The 22,429-nt window shown below is 38.3% G+C and overlaps 1 protein-coding gene across 3 annotated transcripts in view; it reads right to left on the bottom strand.

Moving 5' to 3' along the window:
• CORIN (corin, serine peptidase) overlaps positions 1 to 22,429 on the bottom strand; it is a 221,645-nt gene that overhangs the window by 189,037 nt on the left and 10,179 nt on the right. The window lies entirely within an intron of this gene.

Below are 22,429 nucleotides of genomic sequence, written 5' to 3'. Positions count from 1 at the left end.
AATAAAATACATTGGCCAATTTGGTACTATTCCAAGGGCTCTGAATTACCATGGCAAGAACTCACCTTGGCCTAGAGCTCTAAGCAAAGATGGCCTAATACAGTGATAAAATGTTGGTGAGGAGCTGAAGACACATTATCCAGACTTCATTCTTATTTGTCTCATTAGTCCTAACTCAAATCTTCACGAATCTGGATAAAGTAAGTTTTTAGCAATTAATAATTTAGCAAGATTGAGTATTACTGGCCATGTATTTAAGGGCAAGTTGAAAAAGAGCATATTCTGTGGGCCACTGACACTCTCTCAGGACACACTCCTCAGTCCACACTGCCCCTGCCACCCATCTATTTGTGAGAGATGAGATGCAACAGTGACGGCTCAACAAAATAATGTTCTTGTCTTCAAACGGTTTAAATTTTGCTTAGCTGCATCTCTTGCCAGAAACGATGTCTGTGTACTTTTTAAAATTCTCCATGAGATAGATTATTTGAAAGAACATAAGATGTGAGCTTGAGAATGGCTTGAATCCTAGATTAATGTCTTTGCTGACCCATTCCCTCTGCACCTGATTTAATCTACCAGCCGATGTGAGATCATTCAGAGTTAATTTACAATTTGATCTGCAAGATGAAGTGGCATTGTGTTGGAGGAGGTCATGGAGAGGACATGACCCACCAGTTGACAGCCGAGCTGGACTCAGGCAATCGGAGGCTCCTCACCCTCTCTTTTGTCCTTGGAATGTACATTATGTCCACTGTTCCCACAGCTGTTTTCAAGGTCACAGCCTTGAGAGAGCAAGGTGTTGTTGAGACCATATGGATGGTATACATGACTGAAACCCATTAAGGCTTCTATATAAACTCTGATAGGCGTGGAGATTTAGTCACCTTGCCCAAGACAAACTTTGCATGTAAGTTCCCTTGCTTATTAAAACCGCCACCTACCAATCTGGAGGTGGGCTGCCTCTTTCTTCAGTCACTCCCTTCCCCCCTCCTTTTATGGGATCCAGTTCCAGAATTCACCCAAGTTTGTGAACCAATACGCTGATACAATTTAAGATCTGCAACAGCACATTGATTACAACACCAGCATTGGGTGGGTGGTGCCCATTCAGGCACGGAGATAACACTTACCTATAAAAAGCAAGTGTGGGACTGCAGCCCAACAGAGGTAGAACTGACTTATTTCATTTACTCAACAAGTAGTTATTGAACAGCTACTAATTATAATAAGTGTACTGAAGGATATAACAATGATTTCAGACCAACTGTCCCACAGAAGCTCACCATCTTGCAGGAAAGAAAGATACATACATAAATAACTATATTACAAGGTAGTAAATGATAAATACCATGACAGTTACAGGAATTCAGAAGATAGGACTATGGCTTCTTGCTAGAGGATCAGGTAAGACATTGTAGAGAACCAGCACTTGAATGAGCCATGATTCTCAGAAAAGTACCCCTGAAAAGCCCTGTTATAGTTTAGAAGGGTGGTAAAATATATCTGGAAAGGTAAGGAGTTATGGGTTTTCTTTGGCTTCTGCAATAATAGAAAACGTGTCTTTGTTAAGGTGGTCACAGGAGCATTTCGGGGTGCACCTTCTTGGGTGGTAAATTCACAATGGCTTCCATGTTAGCTGGAATCCTGTGGCCAAATACACCCCATTCAGTATTCATAAGTGAAGCATCAGTAGACAAAGTGCCAGAGGTTCAGTTTACTATCTCGTGAAAGTCTGTATCAATAAATACTTGACCTCCAGAAACCATATTCACAATTAGTCCAAATGTTTCCTCCAGCGACCAGGAAATTGATTACTTTTATCAAAGGGAGAAGAGGAGGAAATACTTAGAAGAGATTCAGCACCAAGAAGTACTTAGGAGAAATCTCAACGCTCCTCAAATGCATAACTTTTCTCCTGCCTTCATGGCTACTTGGGGCTACTGCTGTAAATGCTGCATTATTCAGAGGCCCTTTAAGGTTCCTCTGAATATAATGCATCTCTTGAACTTGACTGTTGAGGGAATAATGCCAGATGAGATAAACTTCTAGGACAATTCCTAAGCTTCATTTCAGCCCTCTCTCCAGAAGGCACCCTCTTCCAGAAATTACCCTCCACATACTTAAAACTGTAAGCCAAGCACAGGCACAGCATCCCATGGTGCGAAGAGGTAGCAACGCACCTGGCTGCCCTGCACATATTTCAAATATGTAGTTCTTATGTTTTATTAATCCTGTTGGTGAAAACTCACTTCTTATATCTTAAAAACTACATCTACTTTAAAAGGCATTGTGTTGGCTTACATAACATGTATGGAAACAATCTGCCTAACTGGGTTACCTGGAGCCACTGGCTCCATTGAGAGGCCTTCTCATCCCTCTCTTCTACATTCTTAACTCTGTTACACTTCTCTCCCAGCTTGCTGATTCAACTTTTCTCATGACGGTCATTCTCTAACTCTTCAGGACCCTCCTGAATCTCTAATCCCTCTATCTTCTCCCAGGATATCAACTCTCTCCTTTTTTCACTTCCTTACATATCATCTTTAGAGTCTTTGGGCCATTATTTCAATGGTATTCTTGCTAATGCCCTGAACCCCCTTACCCATCCAGATTTTCTTCTCATCCATCTTGTAAAAGCCAACACCAGATGAATCCAACAGTCTTCTCTCTCTGTATCTACACTTGGACAGTTGAATGTGGCAGTAAAAAGTCACCCAACAGGACTACTTGATGGCTGATTTAAAGTCTTCATTCTCCCCTAATCACCTTTTCCCACTCTTCTGCCCACACTTTCAGAAGAGGGTCCATCCCAATTCCCACCCTACACAGAGAATAATAACCATCAAATGAGAACTGCCTCACCTACCTAAATTTCAGCCTACACACCAGCTCGTTTATGGACCCTTCTCTCCTATAGAGATGCTACTTAAGACTCCTACTGTTCAAGACTAACCTTTCCACGTGTATCACCGACTTCATTTCCTTCTCCCTTGTCAGGAATTTCACATCTTAATTCTCCACTGAATCATATATCCAGTCTTGATTTACCTTTCTCCCTCTCCCTCTCTTTCTCTCTTTCTCCTATACCACTGCCATCAGCTTTTTACTATGTTAAGGTCTCTCCCAGTCATTTTTTCAATCCATCCTCAAGCCTGTATCTCACTTCAGCCACTGTCCTCTCTCCTTTCTCATCCAAAATGATCTGATAGTTGTTAATATTTATTGTCCAAATTTCCTCACTTAACTCTCTACCTTCGTGACGTCAATTTAACACCCACTTCTGTCACTGCACCAAAGGAGCTTTTGCTATGGTCACCAATGACCTCCATGTTGCTCTATCCAAATGACATTTTTCAGTCATCCTTGTAATGACATCTCAGTGTCATTTGACAGATCAAATTCTCAGCCATTCCCATATTCTTCAAGCTCTTTTCCCCTTTGACTTCTCTTTCTGTAAGCTCTTCTCTCACATTCACTTTCTCCAGGCAATGCCATCCACACAAACAGCATCACCAGCCCTACACGTGTGACTTATATTTTTAAGTAGCAAGCATATTTTTTTTTCTCTGAGCTCCAGACCTTTTATACAACTGGCCATTGGATGTCTCCTCAGTGGAGGCTGCAAAAATACCCCAAACCCAACAGGTCTGAAGCCAAATAATCTTCATGCCCACATCTGGTATTCTTCCATGGCTCCCTATCTCAGGAAGAGGTCATCGAGCACCTGTTCTGTGTCAGGCACTGTTTGGGCACTCGGGATACACCACTGTGCAAAGCAAAGCTCTCCAGCCTCACAGATCCGGCATACGAGTAGCAACTGCCATCAGGTCTCCGCTGGAACCCTGAAAATGCTCCTCTTGTCTGGGTCACCTCTATCTATTCTTGTACTCCCTAATTTTCCTCCACAGTACAGCCAGAGGGAGAAAGAGGCAGTGTATCACTGAAAGATGGAAAAAGAAAACATGAAAAATGATCCCCAAACTGAACTAACTCACTCAGGAGATTCAGAGCCTGGAACCAGAGCTGATTAAGAGAACCACATACCTAGTGGATTGGCAGAGATTTAGGGGAGGGCTTTGGACTTCCACAGGAGTGGATGGGATTCAAGTCCATTTTAGTAAAATTTCAAAGGTCATGGCGACCAGAGTTGGTATTTCAGGTACATTAGTCTTGACCCTGTTCCGCCTTCCTGCAGCACTGGACTTCATTAACACCTGGCACATTCTTGGGAATACCTCCACAGCTGCAAATGGCAAAAACGGCTCAAGAACGAGGAGACACCTGCCCATGGATCCTTCAAATGGAATTTTCCCTCCTGATCTCAGGGGCAGGACTTACCGAAAAGCCAAAGACCCAGAAACATTTGACTGGGGATATTAGACATGGAAATAGCTGCTAACCACCAGGTTAGGACAAAGCAGACATTCAACCCAGAAGGAGCCAAGTGACTTCTTAGGGGCAACAGCCTTCCCCTCTCCACAACTCCCCACATTCCGAGTAGGTGTAAGTGGCTGGAAACTACACACGCTCACTCCTCACTCTGATTGTTGGGCTATGTAAGAACGATTTTTCAATCAGTCTGACTCTCCTGCATGATACATTTTACATTTTACATAGAGAGTCAGGGTCAGCAAACCATAGGCCACAGGCCAAACCCAGCCACTGCCTGTTTTTATACATAAAGTTTTATTGGCAGACAACCATGTTCATTCATTTGTATATTGTTAGAGCTGCTTTCCTGTGACAGCAACAGCACAGAGTAGTTACAACAGAGCCACCTGGCTCACCAGGCCTAAAATATTTACGATCTGGCCCTTCACAGAAGTTTGCCAACTCCTGATATACAGCATCACTATATACCTGCATATATTGGAATTTTAAATTCTATAAATGTAATAGAACCAAATTAAATTATAAATTCTCTTAAGAAAATCACATTATCTCTTCACTAGGGCTCTTAGTGAAGCTAGATGTATAACTGTGCAGATGGCAAACAGGCAGATAAAACTGCCTAATTATTTCTGTAATACACGGTTACTCCACAAAAGGTTCAAAGATAAAATTAACCTTCAAAATAGAAAAAAAATTATCAAGACTAGATGTATTATATTTGACAAAGAAAGGAAAGCACAAGTTTCAGGGATATTCAGACTGAAATGGGACTGCAACATGCATTGTAAACTGTAAGAACAAACACTCAAGATGATCGGACTAGAAAGTACAAATTTATTGCTGCTTCTGTAAAAGCATACTCAAATAATACTAACTCAGTTTTATCTATTTATATGCAAATATTACCCTTTTCTCATCAGTGTACGCCCAGCATCTAGAACAGCACCTGAACAGTCAGGAATGGATTAATATCTGTTGAACAAATAAATTCAATCACCTACACAAAACTTGCAAAGAACTCTTTTTTTTTCCAGTGATATATGCCTTACTAAGTCTACTCTTGAATCATCTAAAAATACTTGGAGGAGAAAATGTACTTGATAAGATAGTAAAAATATTTCCTTTCAGGGAAAATATACTAAAATCAATAAAATCAGGTTTTACTAGGACTATTTATTAGTACAACTCACAGTCAAATTTCCTATGATGAGCTTTGAAGTCAGAAAATTTTGTCTCAGAAAGCAAATTGTTATGGATTTTATTACAGAAAAAAAAATTTTAAACACCACCTATGTTAAGAACATGAAAAGAAGTAGCCTTCTGACTCTATTAACCCCTAAATCAGGGATCCCTAGATATTCTGGGTTCACAGTGTCATCGTTGTCCAGGTAATTTTTTTCAGAGGTCCTAGGCCAAAAGAAATGTCTAATGGTTCCATTTTTTAAGTAGACTGGTCCAACAATTTTATCCTAAAAACTTAGTAGCCATTTGAAAAAACACTGCACGTAAGTTTAAATATTTTAATATTTTCATATCATCCTTAAATAACCACAATTACTTGCACTAAGGAGACATGTGCATCTGTTGGGCACTGCACAACACCTCCAACCTGAGAATCATGTTGGAAACTATTACCACTTAATGCCTGAGCCACATGGATTTTTGCCTTGTATGACTTTTTACACAGCAACCACCAAGAACCCAAGTTTATGAAGATAGAATGACATCAAAAGGAATATAGCAGAATCTAATGTTGAAACTGAACTACTTCAAGCTGGTATTTCATTTGATAACCAACAGATGTCAAGTATCACTGGATTTCCCTCAAAGATTGAAAATAACCAGCAGCCTCTGTGAGTCACTGCAGTACCTTGGGGAAATTCAGCACACAGTTTGGAAATCATGGTTCTAGACTCTTTATTTCTCCCACATTCATTTGCATAATCCAAATCCTTAAAGAAGTGACTCATACTTCACCTCGTTCTGGAAGCCCTCCTTGATTACCCAGACAGAAGTAATCTCTCGCTGCCTCACCTGAATTTCTAGTATGAGGCAGAGACTAATTGACTCCCAGCATGTATTCTTTCCTTTGATTTTTGAAACAGAACCCTAAATTTTAGCCTAAAGTAAGCATTTAGAATAAAGTCAGCATTTCCCAATCTCTTCCGGAGTCGTGTGTGGCCAGGAGACTGAGTTCTTGGCCCTGAGATGAACTTCAAAGTGGCAAATATGACTTCCAAGAAACAGTCTCCAAGACTATTGTCCTTCCTCTTTCCTGCTGGCTGGAATACAGATGTAATAGCTGGTGATCAAGCAACTATCTTAGACCCAGAGATGAAAGCTGTAGGCAGAAGATGGCTGAGTAACAAGAAACAAGAAACCTGGATCCCTGATGGATTTGTGGAGCTGTCCTATCAGACCCACTCTGCTTACTTTCAGACTACATTTACATGAGAAAAGGATGCATTATTTTTTGTTAAATCATTGTCAACCTGAATAGTCCATCACCTGCAGCTCAAGCAGTTTTAAGTGGACTACGGTATTTATCACTGCATACTTGGGATCAGAGTCATGTATGTACATATTAAAATTAAAACTATAACCTCAGGAGATAAAAATCCATGTTTAATTCATTCAACAAATAGTCATATCATATGCCCAGACCATTATTTTTATCCCTTAGGTAACTAACTAGTGCCTGGTGTATAGTAGGATCAGTCTAGATATATATTGTCTCAAATAAATGACTCACAATTAAAAGCCAGCAAATTTCCCAAGAGAAGTTTTAGGTTTTTGATATAGTTACTGTTGGTGGAAGGGAGGAAAACAAACTATTGAAAGTTCTCTTTAAACACCATACATACATCTAGGCTTTTCATGCTGAGTAATGTAACTGTCAAGTTTGTTAACTTTTTTTTAATTGAGGTATAGTTAGTTTACAATGTTGTGTCAATTTCTGGTGTGTAGCACAATGCTTCAGTCATACATGAATGTACATATATTCATTTTCATTAACTTTTGACCAGAATTAACAGCAACTCACTGTAGCCACAGGGGATTATCTCCTGCTAATCAGAAGCTTTAATATGTCGTCAATCAAGATAAATTCAGAAGAAAAATTTACAACTTAGTAAATTATAAATTAGCAATTTTTGATTACAAATCACTAAATATAGTGTGATAGCCAAAATGTTTTCAAAGAGGGACTAATAGGAAGCAAACAATAAAAAGTAAGGTTGGTGGAAACACAGGCAATCATCTTGCAGTCCCTTTAGGGACCCCACATTCTCCACCTCCTTCAGCATCTCCTGCCTGGTTTCCCCATGTCCTCACTTGTCCCCTTCCGAACTCCACACTGTAGCCCAAGTGATCTTTTCAAAACACTCATTTGGTTGTGTCACCTCCCTGCTTAAAACCCTCCAGAAACTTAAGAGACAAAGACCAGCTTTCCTAACATGAGATAGAAGACAGTGCTTCTCAAACTTCAATGTGCCTGTGAATCATATAAGGAGAGTCTGATCCAGGAGGTTTGGGGTGGGGCTCGAGAGCCTGCATCCCAGATGATGCTGACATTGGCAGTATGAGGACCAAACTTTGAGTGACAGGATCTGGAGACCCTCCAGGTCTGCCCCTCCTACACTCGGCTCACTGTATACCACTCACGCTGACCTGCCTCTCTTCCCTCTGGCCATCTGGCTCTTCCCAGTTCCCTGTAATCACTCTGCCTAAACTGACCTCCCTCCAACCCCCAAACTGCTAGAGTCACTCAGGACTCACTCTGACACATTAACTCATGACCCATGACTAGTTCGGGTCTTTCTGTCCTTTGTCCCAGTTATCATTTACATGTATTTGTGTGATTATTAGATTATATTGCTTATTCCTGCTAGATTGCAGGCTCCATGAGGTTAGGGACCACGCTGGGTTTTGTTTCCCATTGTAGCCCTGGTATTTAAAAAGGGTCTGGCTTTTAGTAGGCACTCCATAAAAATATTACAATAATGAATCAATAAACTCTTCTAAGTATGCTCTCCCACTGTCAGAAGAGTCTTAGAAACATAAGGAATTGAATGCTGCTCCATGTATGAATAATTATTAATTATCATAATATTAATAACAACAAACAGCAAGAAAACTATTTCCTGGGAACCAGGCACGCCTCTAAATGCCTCATCATATGGAAATGCTCAAAACAGCTCGACGAGTTGGATGGTATTACCCTACCCATTCACAGATGAGGAATTTGAGACTCTCTGTGAATAATTTGATTAAAATAATTCAAGCTCATCAACAAAAAGGCAGAATCTAGAGCAATTCCCTTTTCCAAACCCCAGTAGCTAATTTAGAGATCCCATGGTTATTAATTTGGCTTGACTTCTAGATCATAGCTTTCAGAATACACCATCTACTCTCCAGTCCCTACACAGACAGACTAAACTTTCACCCACTGAGTCATGCAGGGCTGACCCTGTATGCCCCCAAACCTATGAAAGACCAGATCTGGCAGCCCTCATCATAAGAGTTTCAGAGCCATCCATTCCTCAGTAGAGCTGCCATTGTTGGGTAAGAAACAGACTTTTTCCTGACCCTGCATGCGTCCGCCCCTCCTCCCAGGCCAGACACGGCCTCACAGAGGATAACCACCCACTGCAGCTAGACAGTAAGAGCTGCGTTTTAGAAATGGCCTGTCGGTAGTATTTTTCCATTTCTTTCTAGAGCTCACATGTCACAATTATCTTTAAAACCTTAACCTAATTATCCAATAAGACTTTAATTACCTGGAATCTTTAGTTACAGTTTTCTATTCTTTATCTTTGGAGAAATGGAAAATGAGAAGAAAATAAGCAAATCATGAAGGATCAAACTTATAAAGTATTTCCAGAGAATGACATGGAATTCTAGGAAATGTAACATCTTCTACAATTTCTAAAGCTTACAATCTTTTGCCCTGAAAAGGACAATGCATGTATTGGCCCTGATCATCAGTTTTCAAAGATGTGGTTTTTGTTCTGCTTAGTACACTATAAGACAGTGTAAGAAGACTCATTTTCAGTAGTAAAGATTGAGATGGAAAAGAGGTTCAAGTTAATATTTAGTATATTAATATCTAATCAACAACCAAAAAAAACCCCATTCCTTGATCATTCCAAAGTTCTGGTAAACATGTGCCATTTCGGCCTACAACAGCTCTGGACGTTATAATATTCACCGAATGATATCATTCACAAAGAGATTATTATTAGCTTAGTGCTTTTAAGGTACAGTATCAGATGTAGAGATATGCTGATTTTTTATTTCAATTAGGGTATGTTTAAATTATAGGATATATTTAAATTACAACCAAAGTTCAAGCAAACTTGAAGTAGTATATAAACTGTTTCTAATCAACAGAGTATTTTGAAATGTGAAGGTTAACACTACCTGTATAATGTGACACTACACTATGGATTTTCTGAAATACCAGAATGATTATATTCCTAAATATAATTATGAAATTATATAGACTTGGTTAACATAGGATGGTTAGTTAACACCATCTGTGAATTTCAGATGTACAAATATTACTATCCTAAGTATGTCCTAATTCATATGTCAATCTGGTAAATTCAATAAAATTCTATTAATTGCTTTGAAGTTTATGATACAAACAAGTCAAAGTATCAAAATAGTCTTAAACCAAAACGAGAATGCACATTTTAATGGATGGGATTGTATACAAAGTTACGGCAGAATTCAGTGACTATTTGTCCCACAAAAGATTTGCTTCTATTGTTAAAAACAATTAAGAAAGAGCCTTCGAAAATCCACACTGTGTATTCGTTAGAGATTCATTTTGTGGCAGCCATGTCCTTTAGGCAGGAAGGTGGTAAACCACGAATGCCTTCACACTTGGCTGTCTCAGTGGTGCAGAGAACAGCCCACAAGGAAGACAAGGTCACTCCAACTTGTGTGGCCCGAACAAGCCATAAAAGCTCCCTCTAAACTCGGTGAAGATACTATGCTGTCACATGTTAATATATTAATAATATATTAAAATAATTCAAGCTCATCAACAAAAAAGGCAGAATGTAAAGCAATTCCCTTTTCTGAACCCCAGTAGGTAATTTAGAGATTCCATGTTTGTTAATTTGGCTTGACTTTCTAGACCACAGCTTTCAGAGCTTCCTGGAATACAACATCTACAGTCACAGTCTTGAAAAAAAGGCAGACATTAAGACCCCACTTGCTGATAGATAATTGGCTTGGAATATTATCCCGCACACAACCATCAGTCCCAAATGTGATCTGAATTGTTTTTTGTGTATTAGAGATGGAGCTTCTCCGATGTACCTCCACTCTCTGCCCACTGAGGAAAAAACACGCCAGCATTACCCTCTTATATAAGAAGAAAATCTACCAGTGCTAGACGCTCTCCTCTCTGTTCCCAATAAACTTTGAAAGCATTCCGTCTGTGAATTAAAAGTAGATTTATTGAAGAAAAGAACAGTGATTTACCTACTTCTCAAACCAGGCATCTGTCAGCCCTCAATAATACTAGCTCCCACTCCACCAGTAAGCAAAATGCCTCCAAAGTCACTCATCAATAAATTATGCCAAACCCAAATGTCTTTTGTTGTAATGTTTGTTTTTATTGTCCCAGGAGGCATGAAGAACAAGCATCTGGTTTTCAGTAAGTCTTTTCATCCCATTTTCTGGCATTTAATTGAAACATACAAAGTTCAAATAACTCAAGCACTCTTTCAAAATGAAATTACTCAATTCACACCAGAATACATGGTTCTGCAAGACACCTCTGCCCACATTTTCTCCTTTGAAAATTAACATAATAACAACAGCACCAAATAGTCCTCCCCCGAGTTTTACATTCACACATCCCAGAATGGCTGTTCAATGTGGAGACTAAATACCGACAAAATATTTTTCCTGTCAAAAAGACAAGGTAATAACAATCCAATATCCAGGCAGCATACTAATTTGGCATTTCTGTTTTGAGGGGAGCATTGTTTAGCCCAAGTCTGAAATATGAGAGAGAAGACTGGAATGTCTCAGAAGCAACTTCTACAATATTGTTTCTACCACTGAAAATCTAGGTGACCTTATAAAGTCATAACCCTGTCCTAACCATTTTTCCATATTTGTAAATAAAGTCTGAAAAGTTAGTCTTGCTCCAACCACAAATATCCCAACAATAAAATGAAATTGGTAAAGCAAAAGAAAAGTAAGGAAAATAATGATAATAACAATGTTTCTTCCAAGTTTACTGTAAGAGTCCTAATGTCTCTCGAACATACAGCATGGAGTTTGCTCAATTCAGTCTCCCTGGAGGGAAGTTATAATTTTTGTTCAAGTGAGGAGATTTCTTCAAAGGGAACAGGGGAACCTTATCTAAGGTAAACCCCATTTTCTTCAGAGTAAGGTGGGAGGGTCATATTTCTGTGATAGTTACTGAAGATGATCTTGGAAAGAAACAGCAGGCAACTCCTCATCTAGACAAGGTAGATAAATAGGACCCTACGTCCTTTTTTGAGATGACTTTGCCCCCATCTCAAGTATGTCAACGTTATCATTTTACAGCAGACACAAATCTTGAAATAATAAAAGATTCCTTTTAAGGCAGACACAATATCAGAACTCTCTCTGCGTGTATTGAAAAGTCTTAAAGGTCATTTTTTTCAGTATGTTTTTTTGGAAACAATGGAGACTACCAGGGTGGGGGGGATGAAAGGAGGGTTGGGTTATCCATCCCTCAGGAAATTGAATATTTGACATTTAACTCTTTAAAATATTTTGAATTTCACATCCTGATTATAAGTGACTACGGTTATAAGGAAGTTCTGGCATAATCCAGAGGAATCTAACAGATTTCCAAATGAAGCCTATTTTTCATGTAGCACGAAGGAAGCTGTTGAATTTGTGCAAATCTTACAGACCTAATTGAGCCACTGATCCAATAACAATGGAAATGTTGTGACTTTCAAAAACTGAAACAGCTTGGCAAAGTGAGTAGAGAAAAAATACCGACTTTCTACAGCTGAAAATCATCAGGGAACATATACAAGACAAAATGGATTTTATGCTCTACAACGATTCATTTCAGGCATTTCAACGCAAAGTAAAACATAAACAGATGTTGAAAACAGTTAACCTACTGAACTTACCTGCTGAAAGCAATCCTGCAGTGCAAAAAAAAAGAATAAATAAAGTACAAGTTTAGGATTTTATGTGTTCGATGAAGCAGCAATTTCTTTCTGAATACCCAGAGCAAAACGATGAATTCCAAACTTAACATTCATCATAAGTTTTGTTATATTCCATGAATATTTGAGTTGGAAAATACAGAGATGTTCTAGGTTGAGCTTTCCATTGCAAAACATGTCTATGCTGTATGTTAAAAAATCTCACTAATACGTTTCATTCCACTCATGCTTATTGAGCAGCTATTCTGTGCACAGCTGGACTATAGGGATATAAAGATGAGAAAGACAGTCCCTGTGCTCCGGGAGTTGACAGCCTACCTCCACCATACACAACCTCAAGGGCAACTTCAATGCACTGTGACAGGACAGTTACACAGGTATATGGAAAGGACTACAGGTCAACCACAGAGACAGCGTGAACTAGGGCACACTCAATCCCCATTGTGATGTTCCAAAAGAAATATAACCTTTTACTTTTACACCAAGATAAAACAACACTAGTTCCTAAGCATACATTCCCATGGGTCTCAAAGCATGTGTGTGTGGGTTGAGGGAGGAGGGAAGCCAAGAGGGAAGCAATGTCATTGACATTTTAAGCAGGACAGCTTTTCACTTGATGGGACTCTCTCACATGCTGTAGGACCTTTGGCATCCCTGGCCACCACCTAATGCCAGCAGTAACTGTCCCCATGCCTTGGCACTGTGATTAACAACAAGTCCTCTGTTATTGCCATATGCCATATGCCAAAGGTTAGCACCTTTCCTGGTTGAGAAGCACTCAGGCTGTTCAGCAAGCATCTACCACAGATTGCACGGTCAGCTCTACGCTCTGGACGTAAGACACATTCCTAAGTTAGCAAACTATTCCCACATTCTATAGGCATAAACTTACATTAGGTCTTTAAGTAAACACTGAGAGTATACACCTTTTCTCCACAGAGAGATGGTACATTTTTTTTAGAAAAACCTTGTATCTTTTTGTGACTGTTACCCCACCTGGCACATAAAAGAACATAGAATTTTAACAACAACATCAATCAATCAACATCAGAGAGACATAACTTATTGGGTCCTTCAAAACCTAACACCTATTACATTGAACCAAGAATCTTGAGGAAGAGTAAGGAGAGGTATTTAGGGAGAAAAGTGTATACATGAAGTGGTTATTTCTTGGGCAGGTAGGACATGAGGCTTTAAGCTTTGGTGGACTTGAACCAAGCATGGCCCATGTGGATTTTAGACTTTGAACAATCTCTGTGGCCTCTGCTCCAAGCTATACATGTGGAGCTTGGCCCAGTGATTCAGGTAAGGCTGGCATAGGCTCAAAACCTGTGTAGTTCCTGGAGGTGAGCAGAGCCAAATGTGCTGCCTGGAAACTACAAAACTGCTGGGATTCGTGAGCTCTCCAGAAGTAGATGTGAACTTCTAGCTTTGATTTTTTGTGCCAGTTTTAGAATAGTTATCTAAGAAAGGCTGCCCTAAATTCCATGCCTTAACATGTTGTTCTAAATTGCATTTGGGCCCACGGAAGGAAATCAGTAAGTGGAGGTACCAACACCTCAGTTGCACAGGGCTTGTTCACAAGTTTGGGCAGTCCTCCATTACACGGTCCTCCATTAATTCACTCTAAAATTGTTAATTAAATAACCTCTGAAGCTGGCTGTAGATTTTAGAGACCTAATTCACCAATTTGATCAGAGAATGATGGTTGTTTTTGCTACAAAACAAAAAAGAATGGAAGGCTTTATCATAGCATATTCCATCTTCATGGGGTGAAATAAGAACACAACTCTATAAAACTTTTGCAAATGTAACAGACTGAAAAGGAAGAAATACTCCCAAACTCATCCTATGAAGCCACCATCACCCTGATACCAAAACCAGACAAAGACACTACCAAAAATAAAATTATAGGCCCATATCATTGATGAACACAGATGCAAAAATTCTCAACAAAATATTAGCAAACAGAATCCAACAACACATAAAAAAGATCATACACCATGATCAAGTTGGATTCATCCCAGTGACGTAAGGATGGTTCAACATATGCAAATCAATCAGTGTGATATACCACATCTATGAAAGAAAGGACAAAAATCAAATGATTATCTCAATAGATGCAAAAAAAAAAAAAAGCATTTGATAAAATTCAACACCCATTTATGATAAAAACTCTTACCAAACCGGGTAAAGAGGGAACATATCTCAACATAATAAAAGCTCTTTATGACAAACCCACAGCCAGCACAGTACTCAACAGTGAAAAGTTGAAAGCCTTCCTGCTAAAATCTGGAATAAGACAAGGATGCCCACTCTCACCACTTCTATTCAACACAGTCTTGGAAGTCCTAGCCACAGCAGTCAGGAGAGAGAAAGAAATAAAAGGGATCCAAATTTGAAGAGAAGAGGTAAAACTGTCACTATATGTGGATGACATGATACTATATATAGAAAACCCTAAAAGCTCCACACAAAAACTACTATAGCTGGTAAAAGAATTTGGCAAGGTAGCAGGATACAAGATTAACATACAGAAATCAGTTGCATTTCTTTACACTAACAATGAAATAGCAGGAAAAGAAAGTAAAGAGACAATCCTTTTTAAAATTGCATCCAAAACAATAAAATACTAAGGAATAAATCTGACCAAGGAAGCGAAAGACTTAATCCACAGAGAACTACAAAACACTGATTGAGGAAATTAAAGATAACTTAAAGAAATGGAAAGATATCCCATGCTCCTGGATTGGAAGAATCAATATTGTTAAAATGGCCATACTGCCCAAGAAAATCTACAGATTTAATGCGATCCCTATCAAATTACCCATGACATTTTTCACAGAACTAGAACAAATAATCTGAAAGGTTATATGGAATCACAAAAGACCCAGAATTGCCAAAGCAGTATTAAGAAAAAGAATGAAGCTGGAGCTGGAGGAATAACCCTCCCAAACTTCAGACAATACTATAAAGCTACAGTAATCAAAACAGTGTGGTATTGGCACAAAAACAGACATATGGATCAATAGAACAGAATAGAGAGCCCAGAAATAAACCCACAGATCTGCAGTCAATTAATCTTAGACATAGGAGGCAAGAACATACAATGGAGAAAAGGCAGTCTCTTCAGCAGGTGGTGCTGGGAAAACTGGAAGCTGCATGTAAGTCAGTGAAGTTAGAACACTTGCTCACACCATACACAAAAATAAACTCAAAATGGATCAAAGACTTAAATACAAGACTAGACACTATAAACCTCCTAGAAGAAAACATAGGCAAACATTCTCTGACATAAATCTCATCAGTGTTCTCTGAGTGCAGTCTACTCAGGCAATAGAAATAAAAGCACAAGTAAACAAATGGGACCTAGTTAAACTTAAAAGCTTTTGCACAGCAAAGGAAACTGTAAGCAAAACAAAACAACAACCTACAGAATAGAAGAAAATATTTACAAATGATGCGACCGACAAAGGTTTAATTTCCAGAATATATAAACAGCTTATACAACTTAAGGAAAAAACAAACACCCCAATCCAAAAGTGGGCAGAAAACCTAAACAAGCAATTCTTCAGTGAGGATATACAAATGGCCAGTGCTCATGTGAAAAAATGTTCAGTATCGCTAATTATTAGAGAAACGCAAATCAAAACTACAAAGAGGTATCACCTCACACCAGTCAGAATGGCCATGATGAAAAAGTCCACAAATGATAAATGCTGGCGAGGGTGTGCAGAAAAGGAAACCCTCCTACACTGTTGGTGGCAATGTAGTTTGGTGCAGCCATTATGGAAAAGAGTATGGAGATTCCTCAAAAAACTGAAATAGACTTACCCTATGATCCAGCAATCCCGCTCCTTGGCATATATCCGGAGGGAACTGTAATTCAAAAAGATACATGCACCTCAATATTCCTAGCAGTATTATTTACAATAACCAAGACATGGAAGCAACCTAAATGTCCATCAACAGATGACTGGATAAAGAAGTTATGGTATATTTATACAATGGAATACTACTCAGACATAAAAAAGAATAAAATAATGCCATTTATAGTTTCCATTTGGATGGACCTAGAGATCATCATTCTAAGTGAAGCCAGAAGAAGAAAGAAAAATACCATATGATATTACTTATGTGTGGAATCTTAAAAAAAAAAAAAAAAGGAAGAGGACACTAATGTACTTATCTACAAGACAGAAATAGCCTCACAGACATACTAAACAAGCTTATGGTTACCAGGGGAAAGGGAGTAAGAAGGGATGAATCTGGGAGTTTTCAGATTTGCAGATGTTAACCACTATATATAAAAATAGATTTAAAAAGCCAAATTTCTTCTGTATAGCACAGGGAACTATATTCAATATCTTGTAACATCCTTTATGAAAACAAATATATATAAATGCATAACTGAGACATTATGCTTATACCAGAAATTGACACATTATAACTGACTATACTTCAATTAAAAAAAAAACACTTTTGCAAATGCAAAGCTAAAAGAGCAAAGAGCCTATGCAACTGAACACTCTCTCTGCATAAGCAGTTTAACTTAGGCAGTCAAAGGAGATGTGGAATGGTTTGAAAAAACACACTTCAGTCTTTTTTCCAGAATGACAAATTGATGACGCTGAAGAACGAGACAGATTTCCTTAAGAGAAAGGCTAAGCTTTGAGCTGGTGGACTGAGCAGATAGGAAGGAAAAATGTGATTCTGAAGGTCTAGACAGATACAAAGAGACAAAGAGTTACATCCAGATCTAATACTCATCATGAGACTATTAGAAAGGGGAGATCTTCTTAGCAATTACTAGATAATCCTGTATGATTGGAACCCAAAGGAATCAAACAGAGGAGGAAGGGCAAGCTCTCAAAGAATAAATGAATTGAGTGTCCCCAAGGGGACAAGGACTTGAGAAATTACTGAAAGTTCCCTAAAGCTGAAGATAGTTCATTGCAAGAGCAATTAGAAAATCATGCCTTTAAGACTGGACAGCTATGTCAAGCAGCTACTGAAAATCTGGATACGCTGGAAAGGGTAAGATCTAGAAAATCAGGATAACATACATTCTCCCAGAACTCTTAAGCATCAGGTTTCATCCTGACACAGTTATTATGAAGGTACATAAGTACTGCATGTGCACTCACTGAATATAATAGAAAATTTGTGGAATTAGAAACAAGGGAAGACACAGCAAAGATGAAACATGTTAAAAGAGTGCTGGGCAGTCCATAATAGATTGAGTCCAAGCCAAGGTGAGAAGAGGATCTGACAGGAGAACACCTTTTGGATGGAAATTAACCAACTCAGGAGGACCATTTGAACATGGAAGCTTTTGGCAGACCCGGAATTCACTGACTTCATATTTGTGACTGTAAGAGTTCTTGCAGAAGAAGCTTAGAAGAGAAAGTTAGAAAGAAAAAGATGATGACCAGAAAGCAAAGAGAAACCAAAAGCTAGCCTGGCAAAGAGTACAAGACCTACATGGACTAGAGACGAAAAATAACCAAACTGAGAAACAGGTTGAAGGCTTTCAAATTCACCTAAGTCTTCCTAAAGGAAAGGGGGACAAACAGAGACAAAAAAAAAAAAGTCTAGAAAAGAAAATTATTGTTATAATTGGTAATACAGACTTTAATATGAGGAAACAATCATTCCTAGCAAGGACCACAACAATGAGGGAGGGACACGGAGGGAATCAGAGACCTCAAAAAATGTGAAAGATGATGGGGGAGGAGAAATGATCCCATCAACCTTATCCTGTGAAGAGTTTCACGTGGTCCTGATCCAGAAGCAGAGACCAGAGGTACCTTGTATGTTATCTGTGGAAACTCAGTACCTACAGTTGAATATTGAGTTGTCTTTAATCAGTTCCCAGCAGCCTCTAATTCATCATTTTGTCTTGCTTTCCTGTCCTTAGCGTCTGTGAGACACCAAGTAAACTGAAAACAACCCCCACCCTTTGGTTTAGTCAGTTCTAAATTTTTTATAGCTTATAGAGTCCTATCAAATACAGAATACCTCCCAGAATTTTATAGGCAGTCCAGGGGATTCTGACTGAAACAGCTATTATGACCCCAAGACCACATCTGTCTCTCTCTGTCTCTGTCTCTCTCCCTCTCTCTCTCAGGACACTTTCTGGGAATCTACAAAACACCAAAGTGGAGCCAACAGTGTAGATTCCTAGCAAGTGTCACTTCCCTCCCCTCCTGACATGTTCTCTTTTCCAAATCTAACCACTTCCTTTTTTTCTATCTTTCTTCAACTCTTGTTTAGCCCAGTTTAAATATATAGCTGCATTCAAAAGAAAAAGAAGGAAATTCCTAGGGGTAAGAAAAGAAGGGGAAACAAAAAAAGCCCAGAGGAGGTAGTGTGAAAACTGATGCTAAGAGAGTCCTGGCAATAAGGGGAGAGGGGAGGAATGGGTTATTGGACCCCCAAGTAGGTCCAGTTAGCTTGGGTCCTGGGTTTGGATGGCAAGAAAGGAACCTGAGAAAAAGCCTAAGTTAAGAGTTGGAACTGAGAGACTTGAACAAAGCCAGGATGCTCACAGGACCAATGCTCAGTGAGAGGGGCAGTTAGAAAAGCTCTTCTTAATTCATCCAAAGAAAGGACTAAAAAATCTATCCGTAAAGGGGAAAAGATAACAAGCTCTTGTGAAAAATAAAAAATTCCAAGCCTGTGTGCTGAGCAGGCTTGGGCATCAAATTTACACTATATCCAAGGTACAGAATTCTCAACCTGTGGAACAAATATAAAAATAAATCCCAGATTGGTGATGTCACTAAGTGCCAGTAAGAAGCAAACCAAAACCACTCTGCATATCCACTATCACTCTTCCCCACCCACCAAGATGAGCTCACAATAAAAACAAACAAACAAAAAAAAAAACACATGAGAAAGTGATCTGCCAAGTTGCGCTAAGAGGTAAAGGTAGAGAAATGGGCAAGCAAATAGTCCTGTCCTCAGGGAACACACAATATATCAGAGGAGAAATAGAGCAAATAGCCAGACAAATATTCAGTTAATTCCAGCTGTGATATGTGCTATACAGAGTAAGCACCTGGAAAACCTTGTGGTAATGTGAAAAATGGACATCCAAAACTGACTTCCACATTTTGTTAAAACTTAACATGTTCTTTGCAAATGATATGACCAATTAGGGGTTAAGATCCAAAATATATAAACAGCTCATAGAATTCAACATCAAAAAAACAAACAACCCAATTAAAAAATGGGCAGAAGATTTGAATAGACATCTTTCCAAAGAGGACATGCAGATGGCCAACAAGTACATGTAAACATGCTCAACATCACTAATTATCAAGGAAATGCAAATCAAAAACACAATGAGATATCACTTTACACCTGTCAGAATGGCTATCATCAAAAGGGACACAATAACAAATGTCGGCAAGGATGCGGAGAAAAGGGAATCCTCGTACACTGTTGTTGGGAATGTAAATTGGTCCAGCTACTGTGGAAAACACTATGGAGTTTTCTCAAAAAACTAAAAATGGAACTACTATATGACCCAGTAATTCCATTCCTGGGTATATATCTGGAAAAAAAATTCAAAAAGATACATTCTATGAACCACAATGTTCACAGCAGGATTATTTTACAATTGCCAAGATATGGAAACAACCTAAGTGATACCACTTACATGTGGAATATAAAAAATACAACAAACTAGTGAATATGAGGACACAGAAACAGACTCACAGATATAGAGAACAAACTAGCGGTTACCAGTGGGGAGAGGAAGGGGCAGTATAAGAGTAGAGAATTAAGAGGTACAAACTATTATGTATAAAATAAGCCACAAGGATCTACTGTACAACCCAGGGAATATAGTCAATTTCATAATAACTATAAATGGAGTATAGCCTTTAAAAATTGTGAATCCCTATGTTGTACATCTATAACTTATATAATATTATACATCAAGTATACTTCAAACAAACAAACCCAAAAAACATGTTCAACTTAACTACAACAGAGAGCAGTCTAATACTGAAAATACTTCAATGACAAGGAGCATTAATGAATGTCTATTTACAGGCACTCAAAACTGAATTACTAGAATTAGGATTTCAGTCATAATGATTTATCTTCCCAGCTTCTTTCCACTGCTTGTTTCCAATGTTTTTAATGTTAGTACATATTCACATTATACAAGGTGTTGAATGTTCACTATTTACGAGAGTCACAAAGAATTACTTAACATTCCCTAAGTTATAAAGAAGCTGATGGTGAAAGAAAAAAGCTTTTTGAGAGTATAGATCCCATTGGTCCATTCACTGTGTTTTTAAATTTTGTTCTGACATCTTTCCACAGTTAGTATTCCCAAGTAATAAAGCATACTGAAAATAATGTGCTAAAGTTGTCTGCACTCTGAAACAAAAACAAACATTATGAATGATAAATGCTTTAAAATATTTTAAGATATGTACAATATTATGGATATATCTAATTTACTTATGAAAAGGCAAACCTGGATCCAAATGAAGACAAACTAATGAAAAGGTGTCTTTAAATGTTCAATAATTGTCTAACCTTGATGTATTATAATTGTGAGTTACATGATTATAAATAACCCTGTTTTCAATTGCAGAAGTTAGAAAATATTCTCCTTTTGGAAATATAATAATAGATTGTGTACTAACAGTATACTAATTGTTTACTGTTTTCAAAAAAAAGTTGCTAAAAGGTTGGTGATTACAAATAAAACTTTGTTAGTGTAAATACAAAACTTCTTTTATTTATTTATTTTTTTTGAGAATAGAAAAGGAGTTTATTAGGTGATGCTGCCATAGACAACAGTAGACCACACAGACAAAAGGTGCCGTGTGTGCCCTGAGGGTCAGTTTTTCCGAAACTTCTTTTAACTCTCCTGCAATTATCAAACAAAATCTGTTTACTTTTCTTCCTTTTTAAAAAATTTCAAACAACCACACATTTATAGAAAAGTTGGAAGTACAATAAATACAAAGAGCTTTTTTCTGAACCATTTCATACTAAGTTACTGACTGGATTCCCTATCACTCTGGAATATGTTACTGATTATTTCCAACAAACAAGGACATTCTCCTACTTGAGGAAATTCCATTGTTACGTTGCTACCAACTAATTCTAAGAACCCATTCCAGCCTGGCCAACAGTCCCAAGACTACCCCTTGAACCAAAAGGATGTAACTTAGAATCACATATTACTCTAAATCTACACACCTCTTTAGTCTCCTTCAATCTTCCTTCCACTTCCATGACTTGGACACTTTTGTAAATTACAGGTCAGTTATATGGTAGAAGGTTCCTTAGTTGTGGTTTCAATTAAATTCAGACATCTTTAGCAAAAATACCACAAGAGCAATACTACTCACTTCTCATTGTGTCCTATTAATTTTTCCCTTTACTAATGATAATCACATCAATCATGTGATAAAGACAGTGACTTGCCAAGCCTCCCCACTGTAACATTACTCTCCCCACCACCCGTGTAATCAAGTATTCTGCACTGATATATTAAAATTATGTAAATATTCCATCCCTTCAAACTTCCACTTTATTCTTTTATTGACATATGCATGGACTCTTGGAATCCTATTTTATTCAGTGGTTTATAATCTGTATTATCATTACTTATTTTGATGCTTAATTGCCCTCCATTTGGCCAGTGGGGGCCAATTCAAGCTGGCTTCTGTGTCCTTTGAACATGCCCACACTTTGAGTACTTCCTTGCTTTCTCGAGCAAGATGTTTTGGATGCATCTTGTACTTTCCTTGTCTGGCCCTTGGAATTAGCCATTTCTCCAAGGAACCTGGTTTCTTCTTGCA

Source organism: Camelus dromedarius, chromosome 1 (assembly GCF_036321535.1).
Source record: "Camelus dromedarius isolate mCamDro1 chromosome 1, mCamDro1.pat, whole genome shotgun sequence".
Lineage (NCBI taxonomy): Eukaryota > Metazoa > Chordata > Mammalia > Artiodactyla > Camelidae > Camelus > Camelus dromedarius.
Note: the sequence above shows the minus strand (reverse complement) of the source record. Positions and strands in the feature narration are given on the sequence as shown.